Here is a 9,670-nt window from a genome sequence, read left to right as displayed (position 1 = left end):
TTTCCTTTCCCCATTTTTCTTCAAACTCTCTTAACTTTTTAATAGCCTCTTCTAGAGAGAGTTATGTGATGGGGGGCAGATATCATTCCCCTTTAGGGCGTTATCTGGAGACTCTCTGCTGTTAGCCTCCTCAGGGTTGGATACCCGCTCTTTCTCTGTATAGAAGGTGTCAATCATTCTCTTCAGCTTCTTACTCATTGTTAACACTCTGTGTGGGGTCTGCCCTTGGGGTAAGAAATTTATCAGCTTCCTCCCAGACTGGATGGATGCAGCAGTCCTGTGTCTGGGCTAAGAGAGAACTCTGGGAGAGAGTTCCCCTCTCCCCTCTCTGGAAATGCCTCAGACGTGGTTAGCACTGCTGGGCTGTGAGGAGTCCCCAGTGAGGAACCCCGCTGTGTGGCCTAGTGACTGCCCTGAGGTTTAAGGCTGAACAGTGAAAGCATCACAAACCCCAGCCAAAGCCTCCTGTCTGGCCGTGGACATTAGCAGCTGATACAAAAAGCCCCTGAGCTCAAACCGGAAGTGTCTACCCGGAAACCATGGTCCTTTGCTGCACAGGTTCCACTTCTCTGGGAGTTCTACTGCTGCTAGAATTCCACTGCCTCAGGCTGAGCCCCGCACTATGTGGATTAGAGGCTGCCCTGGGCTGTGTCCCCTGATGTTCAGGTTCTTAACTGCCCCAAGGAGAAGCCCTGGACAGCAGAAGGCAGCTGCACAGCCTTGCCGAGATCTGTGTTAGGTCACTTCCGGATTGGGGTGGATTTAGGATCTGGCTTTATATTTTAAAGTAGCTTGATTTCTCTTCTGATATGCTGTTTTATAAGCAGAGTAGATCTATCAGCCTGTGCCAGATTCCTCTATCTCAGTGGCTTCTCTGGTCCCAGAGTTCTCCCCAGCCTGTTTGGCACAGTGTGCTAGCTCTTAGTCCAACCCTGTCCATGCTGATCTTTTTTTTCCTCCCCTTGGAACCGACCTTTCTATTGAAATTCCTGATTCTCTTCAGCTGGTAAGTTGTGCTTCTAATCCTTGTGATTTTTGTCAGTCCAGCCTTATTTTTGAGGCTGATTTAACTAGTTGGTATTGAGGGAAGAAGGGAGGTTATAAATTCACGTGTATCTTCTCCGCCATCTTGGCTCTGCCCCCCTGAAAATTTTCATGACAAAGAAAATATGCTAACAGATTGAAGAGAACAAGGGAGCAAAGAAGTGATGGTAGTTGGTGGAATTGTAGAAGGCATGGGAAGAACTGAAAGAATGTGTGTGTGTGTGTGTGTGTGTGTGTGTGTGTGTGTGTGTGTGTGTACCCCTATATATGGGCATGTAGGATCACCCTCATCCTTGTTATAGTTCTAGGATGTTTACAATATTAAAAGGGGGGAAATTTAGGTTCATATATATAATATGCTTCCCAACACATATTCTAGATCTCCTTAATTCCAAATCTTGGAAGATGACATTGACTCATACTTCTTTGGGAAGATTAGAGTTATCCAAAAAGAAGTTCCACATTTACCTTTAGCCTGACTCTATCAGTGTTTTTCCTTTTCATTAAAGCAAAACCTTTCAGCTTTGCCCAGGATGAAATTCTTTCCTGAATTCCCCTCTCCTCCCTGAAGAGTAACCTTTTATTATACTTATCCCTCCTTCTTTAACATTTTTAATCTTTGTCTGAATTGTCTCTTTTCCATTTGCTATTCCACATACACAAGACTTCCTTACACAAGAAAAAAATCTTTCCTTGAGTCTTCCAACTACTATCTAATTTCTCTCTGTGCTTTTATAGCCAGTCTTCTCAAACTAATGATCTAGATCTGCCAAATGACATTTTCTCACTTTTCTTAGCCTACTGCAGTTTGATTTTTTACTACACAATTCCACTAAATTGGATCTCTGGATCCTGGAAGACCATCTCCTAACTCCCCAATCCCAAAAACTTCTTCTCAGTTATCATCCTCTTTGACTTCCCTATAGCATCTCTCTTCAGCAAGTGAGACCACTCTATCCTTGAAATTCTCTTCTCCTTTAATTTGTATGATACTACCTTAACTCTCTTCTGGGCTATCTCAAACTTTTTAAATATCTTTCTAATTATGAATGATTCCCAAAGCTTTTTTTCTAAGTTATTTTCCCTTCTCTACTTATATTCCTTCCCTTAGAGATCTTTAGTCTCCTAAATTGTTTCATCATTTTAATGCATAAATAACTATCAAATCTCATTTTGCAGTCTTGTCTTCTTCAACTTTTCTTTGCCCCATTGATATCTCAAACTCAACATGCCCTAACATTAAAGTCATCTTTTAGGAAAAACCTGTCTTCCTGATTTGCCTACTTCTATTAATGGCACCATCATTTTTCTAGTCATTGGTCCAAATCTAGTCAAGCTCCAAATCCAGTCTTGTTAAGCATACAATGATATCTCCTGCATCAACTTCCTCCTTTGTATTCCTACTGCCACCACCCTGGTTCATTCCTTTCATACCATTCACTTAAACTATGGTAATATCCTCCTAACCCGTCTTCCTACTATCAGACCAGATTCTAAACTACCAGAATAATTTTTGCAATGAATGATTTTTACCACATCACTCTTTGCTTAAAGAATATTCAGTTAATTCCCCATCACTCCCCAAGCAAATCCCAAACTCCTATATTCTCCAAAGTGATCTCCAGTTTTTCCATCCCTAAGTTTTTGTTCACACCATTCCATATGGCTAAAATACCTTATCCCCCATTGATTCCTTCCTGGATATAGCCCAGAACTCTGCATACTTCAATGCTACAGACTGTCATTTAATATCATTCTTTGTACCAATTATTTCATCTTCCACCACACTTTAGTGAATTGTCTGTAAATGTTTTTGCAGTGCCAGCAACATACATAGATGTTGACTAATCAATATCAGTTGAATTAGAATGGTAATAATTACCCAATTTTATAGATGGCACACTTGTCACAAAGAGGTTAAATGAACAAACTAATTACAGCAAAAAATAAAAGGAAGACTCATGAAGTAGAACTATAACTATTGTCTAAAATCATTAATATCATGTCATTTTTAGGTGAGCATTAATACCCTCAAGTATTACTTAGAATACACTAAATAATTACATTAATATACTAAGTATTACTAATAGTACACTAAGTAAATAATAATAATAATATACTCCAAGAGTTTTTAACATTTGCAAAGTGATTCTACAATGATTATATCCTTTGATTTTCATATTAAACCTGTGAGATAGATGTTATTATTAGCCTCATTTACAAATGGAAGAACTGAGGTAGAAAGAGGTTAACTGAATTGGTACAGATATATAAATAGTAAGTGTCTAAGGATTTGAATTCCGTAATTTGAATTCAGATTTTCCTGACTCAAAGTCCAACATTTTATCCACTTAGTCCCTACCTATTTGTATGAGTTACATTAAGCATTCCTAGTTAAGTTTAATTTTTTAACAATTACTTTTTATTTAGATAGGTTGATCACATTTGTTAGTCTTCTCTCTCTTTTTAGAGTACAAGTTCCAGGAGGTTCCTAAAGCAAACATTAAATACAATCTCATGCATCTTGACTAACCTGAGAAAATCTTTCAAGAATAACCTATTGATTTTTTCAAATGAGGGGGAAATGAAATATGTAGCTAAGCTTAGGAGGGAGGAGGAGAGAAGAATGTTGTTAGACTGGAATTTACCTTCATCTGATTCATCAGCATTGGATGATAGGATCAGAGTTTTCTCAATAACAAGTTTACATTTTCTGCCCATTTTATGAAAGTATATTATGTCAATTTCATTTAGTCTGCATTGAGAATGAAATAGTGTAAAGTGAGCTTCAAGAAGAATAAGGCGGGTAAAGGTATTTATAAGCAATAAGCAAGAAAGCCCAAGAAGGACAAGACTGGAAAGCAGGCTAAAATAAAACAAACTAGTGATGCAGTAAATTCATTCAACATAATTATGAATTCTTTTACCCCTGATGAAGCCCTTCTGAGTCTCACAATGAGAGGTAAATGTAGGTCTGCCATTTCACACAGTGTTAGCATTGAACAAAGAGCTCTTATAATCTGAAGCTATCTTGAAGTGGCAGAAAATAAAACTCTTAATTCATTTCTTTATATGATACCACCTAAAGAGTTATGTATTTTTTTAAAGACAGTATTCCAGCAGCTGTACTTTATTGTTATTTCCCAAAAAATAGAAACATTGAAATACCAAAGCAGGAGGTTAGAGAAAAAGATAGTCATAAGCAAACAGTCTTACAAAAGGAACTAAAGTGTTGATGTTGTAATATAAATTGATGATGTATATGTATCCAATCAGAGGGAGCCTAATTGTACAGAGTGTCTAGAAATGGTTTTATCATTTCCTGATGATATTGAAAGAAAATTAGAAAGATAGGGAGAAAGGAATATGCCAAAGGGAAGGGATAGGAAGGAAAGGAAAAGTAAAGTTGAAGAAAATTATCACATATAATCAGGGTACAAGAAAACTGTATGTACAAGGACGATTGGGGAGAGCAGATGACATGACACTTGAACCTCATTCTCATCCAACCTGATCAAAAGAGAGAAGAATAAACATAGATACAATTATGTGCAGAGATAAATTTCACTCTTTAAGGAAGCAGGAGACAAGAGGGGGAAAGAAAGTGAGGAATGAGAAAAAGGACAAATTAAAGAGGGTATTAATCCTAAGCAAAGCTAAGAAGGGTGGATCTCTAATAAGTGCTTAAAAGAAAAAAAAAGTTAAGAAGTTATGAACATACTTTGTTAAGGGGGAAAGAATACGAGTGGAGGTGCAGAAGTACATTATACCCAACCTAGAGCACTGATGCTGATTGCAAACCTTCTCTCTCACCACCCTCTTCTTTATAAAAAGGAAAACAAAGAGAAATAAATGTATAAGACATAGGGTAGAGAAGAATGCAAAAATAACCAATTTCAACTATAGACATAAATGAAATTAACTCACCCACAAAATGGAAAACCAGACAGCAAAAAGGATTGAAAAGAAGAATTTAATAATATTGCATTGACAACAATCACACTTGACATACAAAGATGCACAAAATTTTAAAAAAGGACTAAGCAAACTCTTATTATGCTTTAGTTGAAATAAAGACTTGACTCTTATCAATTCAATTACCAGTCACAATTTCAGAGATCCAATGATGAACATGTTAACCACCTATTGACAGAGAGATGATGGACCATGGTGCAACATGAGACATACATTTTTTGCCATAATGTGAGCAATAAACTTGGCTATGCATATAAGTTACAAGAGTTTTGTTTCTTTTCTAATGTAGGGGAAGAGGAAAAGAATAGAAAATGAATATTTGTTAATCTACACACAATAAAATAAAAGTTACTTTAAAAAAAAAAAGGAATCTGGTCCTGGCATGCAACAACACAGCATTTCCAGTTCTGCTGGTGATTTCTCTGAGATGCATCATGCCAGCAGCCTCACTGTATATGCTCCCACAATGGCATACTCTGAGTAGGGCCAAAAGGGAACCTCATCTTCAGATATCTTCAAAATCAATCCCAAATTCAGGTGGCTATCTGCATGAATAAATAGGAAGTTGCATAATTGCCTTTAATCAGTATGTGAATCTTTTATTGGATGATGCACAGGAGATTTTCTCTAAAACAAAGTCAAGGAAGCAATGAGGCAGGACCATGATAAAAAAAATAGGCTACATTACACAAAATATTGCTAATTAGAAGTCTATGATCAATAAAGTCAGCTGATTCTCAGAAGATAATACACTTTTTCCCTTAGTTATATTGGCTGGGTTACAAATAGTTTTACACATTTCTCCACATTATTTTGATCATTTTTATGAGGTTAATAGAAATAACTGGGCTGTTCTGGAGTTTGTTATTTAAAAAAAAATAAGGAATGAAAAAACATAAAAACTTGTAGATTATGCAGAAGCACCATTCTTTCATAATATGAAGACTTTCTTAGAATTAAAATTTGGTAAGTGTTCAGTATTTCATCTACCAAGCCATCTAAAGTATGTATTGTCAATATGGAAGGGTTTTTTGGTTTGGTTTTGTTTTTTCTTCTTAAATCAGCTGTATGCATAAATCAGACCATTGACTTATCAGGGCAAAGATCAGAATTAATTATTTCAGTTTTAAAAAAGCAAAAAGAAGGAAAATAATAAAATGATATGGCATACAACTGAAATAATTAAATCCTGAACTATTTAAACAAGTAAAGTGAACTTGAGAGAAATGAGAAATGGGATGTCAGAAATTATATTAACAACAAAATGATTTTATGTGGAAATGCGATTGCTATGTGGAAAAGAAAATTTTTGGCATAGAATGTCCAAAATATTTCAGAAAGTTTCTTAATTATAAAATATCTGATTTATTTGCAAAGAATAGGGAGATGGTGACAAAAAGGCATAACAATTTAGAATATAAATTCATTTGTAAACTATTACAAGAAAAAGATGATGAATGATAATAAGCCATATCACAACATAAAACATTGAGAAGTAATGGAGGAAAAAAAACATTTAAAGAAAGCTTGACAAGATGCCCAATTAAGTAAAGCCATCCCAGAATAACTTAAGGACAATAATCAAAGGAAGACAACATCAGTTTAGAATACAGATTCATCTGTAAAACATTATAAAGGAATGCCTGCCAACATGACTCCCTGTCAATGGATAACATTTTTTAAGCCTCTACTTTCTATCAAGCATTGTTTTAAGTGTTGGAAATACAAATACAAAAAAAAGAAAGATAGTCCCTGTCCTCAAGGAGCTTATAATCTAAAGGTAAAAGACAATGAACAAAAGTAATAGGGGAGAGAAGGAAGGAATGAGAAGGGGCATGATAGAGAGGTACAAGAGGAGTAAATCTGGGTAGGATATAAAAAACCACTCAGTTCCCACCTATCTACTCCAGTAAAATTCCAAAGAATCCACTACACTGAATAATGATCAGGGAATCCAATGAGAAATTACAATGAATAACATGTTCCAACTCATAACTGCATAAAATGTCAACTAGAAGACCATAGCAATAGGAACATGAATCCCTCAAGTAAAACAAGTGCCAGAGTGAAAAGAGATAGGCTACAAGGTTCTGTGGACAAAAGCAGAAGAATACAAGGCTCTCCCAAGAAAGCCCCAGATTTGTTGGAAAGTCCCAGGATGATACCTTGGGTATAGTGCCACATTGCTCAGTTTTGGACAACTCAGGGCCAGGGATTCTGAGGTTCTGTACTCTGAAGCTCAAAGATCTAAGAAACAGAGGTTGCAGGGAGTGGAAAGGAGTAAACATCAAGAGGTAGAATGTAAGAAATCAGGAGACAGGATGGGAACAAACAGGGCTACCCATCCCATCTAAAAGTACAGTAAGGGGTAGATCCTGGCCCTGACACAAAGCCTCTGTTCAGGAACTAAAGTTAGAGATATTAATAAATTTAATAAAACACCAATCAGTACCATATGTGTGTGTTTCCTCCTTTACTGCTTCTCTCTGCTTTATATGAAAATAAAATTCACAATCATCCTTCTTTATAAGATTTTACAAATGAATTAATATTCTAATCTGATTGTGACATTGGCAGTTATCTCTCTCCATATAGAAAGTACATCAATCATATGTTAAGCCTCTTTTTTGAATGCTTTGGTATAATTGCTCTGGCAATTAATTTACATTAGTTAAACTTCTGTGTGAAATTATTATTGTCAATGTTGATGCCATTTCTGTTGCTAGTTTCCTATTTTTATTTTCAATTTCTTTTAAAAAGAGTTCAGAGTTAAAATGTCTTATCCCAATGTCTCATTATAACATGGGTTACAGAAGGCTATGCTGTTACATAAGTTCTGACTAGTTCTGTCATTGTAGAAAGACTTGGAAGATGGTCTTGCATCTACTTTCCAGTGACAACTTAGCTAATTAACTACAAAGAAGCACATCATTAATAGATCTGTCTATTATAGCTGATACACCAAGGATAAAGTGGTAGAGCAATTAACAAAAAAAAAAAATTTAACTTCCGCTAAATCAAATAAATATAAATTCTGATACTTGTTAACTGTAGTGCAAAAGTGAGAAAAGGAGAGAATGGAGAGAAGCAAATGAGAAAACATGTTTTAAGAATAATGAAAAGGAAAAGAAAAAAATTCTATATTTACACAGAAGTTTCTTGCCTTTATATCATGAATGCTTTCTTAATTTATTATCTTTTTGGCTGTCATATGTGGCAAGCAGCAAGTAAGTCCATGAAGTCAAAATAGATTATTCTTTAACATACAGGAAAAGACTTGCTATTGATGTAGGAGTCATTCCCTTAGTCAGTGTTCTGTGTAGAGTCAGAACATTGATTGATCCTTGAAGGTAAGAATTAGGAAAATGTAAGAAGACTAATAAAGATAAAAGATATGCTGTGCAATTGAAATAAGCCCTCTCCTAAACACATTTAAAATTGGATTACCTTTACTAAGATTTCTTATAAACATATTTTTCAAGGTTAATTTATTCTTGTCTCCATCTCTTTGTATGTTATATCTACTTTCTCAGAAAATGTATTGGGATCAAGGTGGTTCCAAATATGTTGTTTTCATAATTATGAAAGATGAAAATCTATCACTATAAAACTGCCAATAGATTTTTTTCCAATATACATGTTTATTGACTGCAATTTCATCTCAAATTGTTCCCAGAATGATTTAAACTTATTCTATCTTATTTATCTACAAATTCATTTTCCTCTCAACTAATTTTACTGTTTTCTGATATGATTCTGAATTTGTCATTTTTTTTTAATTTAAAAAATATATTTAAATACAATTGAAAAGCATCCCCATACACATAACAGAACACAAAAGAAGATTCTATATGAAACCATGAGCCTTAATTTCATATCACTTGCTTTAAAAATATTGTCATAAATTCTATAGGATTCTTTCAAAACTGTCTTACTTTTTTGTTGTTCAGTTTGTGTATAACTTTTCTTGGCCTTGTGAACCACAGTGACACAGTACTATCCATATTGTTTTCTTGGTAAAGATACAGGAGTGATTTGTCATTTCTTTCTCCAGTGAATTAAGACAAACAAGGGTTAAGTTTCTAAAAGAAGTCTTTTAGTATCCCCCAATTAAAATATAAATAATTCACCCTTATAAACTTCCTTCTGTATTTATCTTTTAATTTTTCTCTTGACACTCTTATTTGTATTTTAAAGTTCCTTATTCATAAAAGTAAAGGAGACCATTCATAATAGGAAACCCATAAGCCTACTGTCCCATATATAAATATTAAGGGCATCCCTAATGAAAATATTCATTGTAAAAAACAAGCAAGCATTCATGATATTTTTTTGCTAGTTATTCAATTGTTTCTATCAAGTCTGACTTTTTATAATCTCACTTAGGGTCTTATTGGCAAATATGCCAAGCAATTTTTCATTTCCTTCTCCAACTCACTTTACAGATGAAGAACTGAGGCAAAAAGGATTAAGTGACTTGCCCAGGGTCACATAGCTAGTGTCTGAAGCTGCACTTGAACTTGTGAAGGTGAGTCTTCCTCATTCCACATCTACATCTATATCTACTGTGACACCTAACTTCCCCATTTGCATTTTGTACTAAGCTATTTATTCTTATTCTGAATGTACTAGTTTATTCTTTCTCTCTTGT

The sequence above is a fragment of the Sminthopsis crassicaudata genome, chromosome 3 (genome assembly GCF_048593235.1).
Source record: "Sminthopsis crassicaudata isolate SCR6 chromosome 3, ASM4859323v1, whole genome shotgun sequence".
NCBI lineage: Eukaryota > Metazoa > Chordata > Mammalia > Dasyuromorphia > Dasyuridae > Sminthopsis > Sminthopsis crassicaudata.
Note: the sequence above shows the minus strand (reverse complement) of the source record.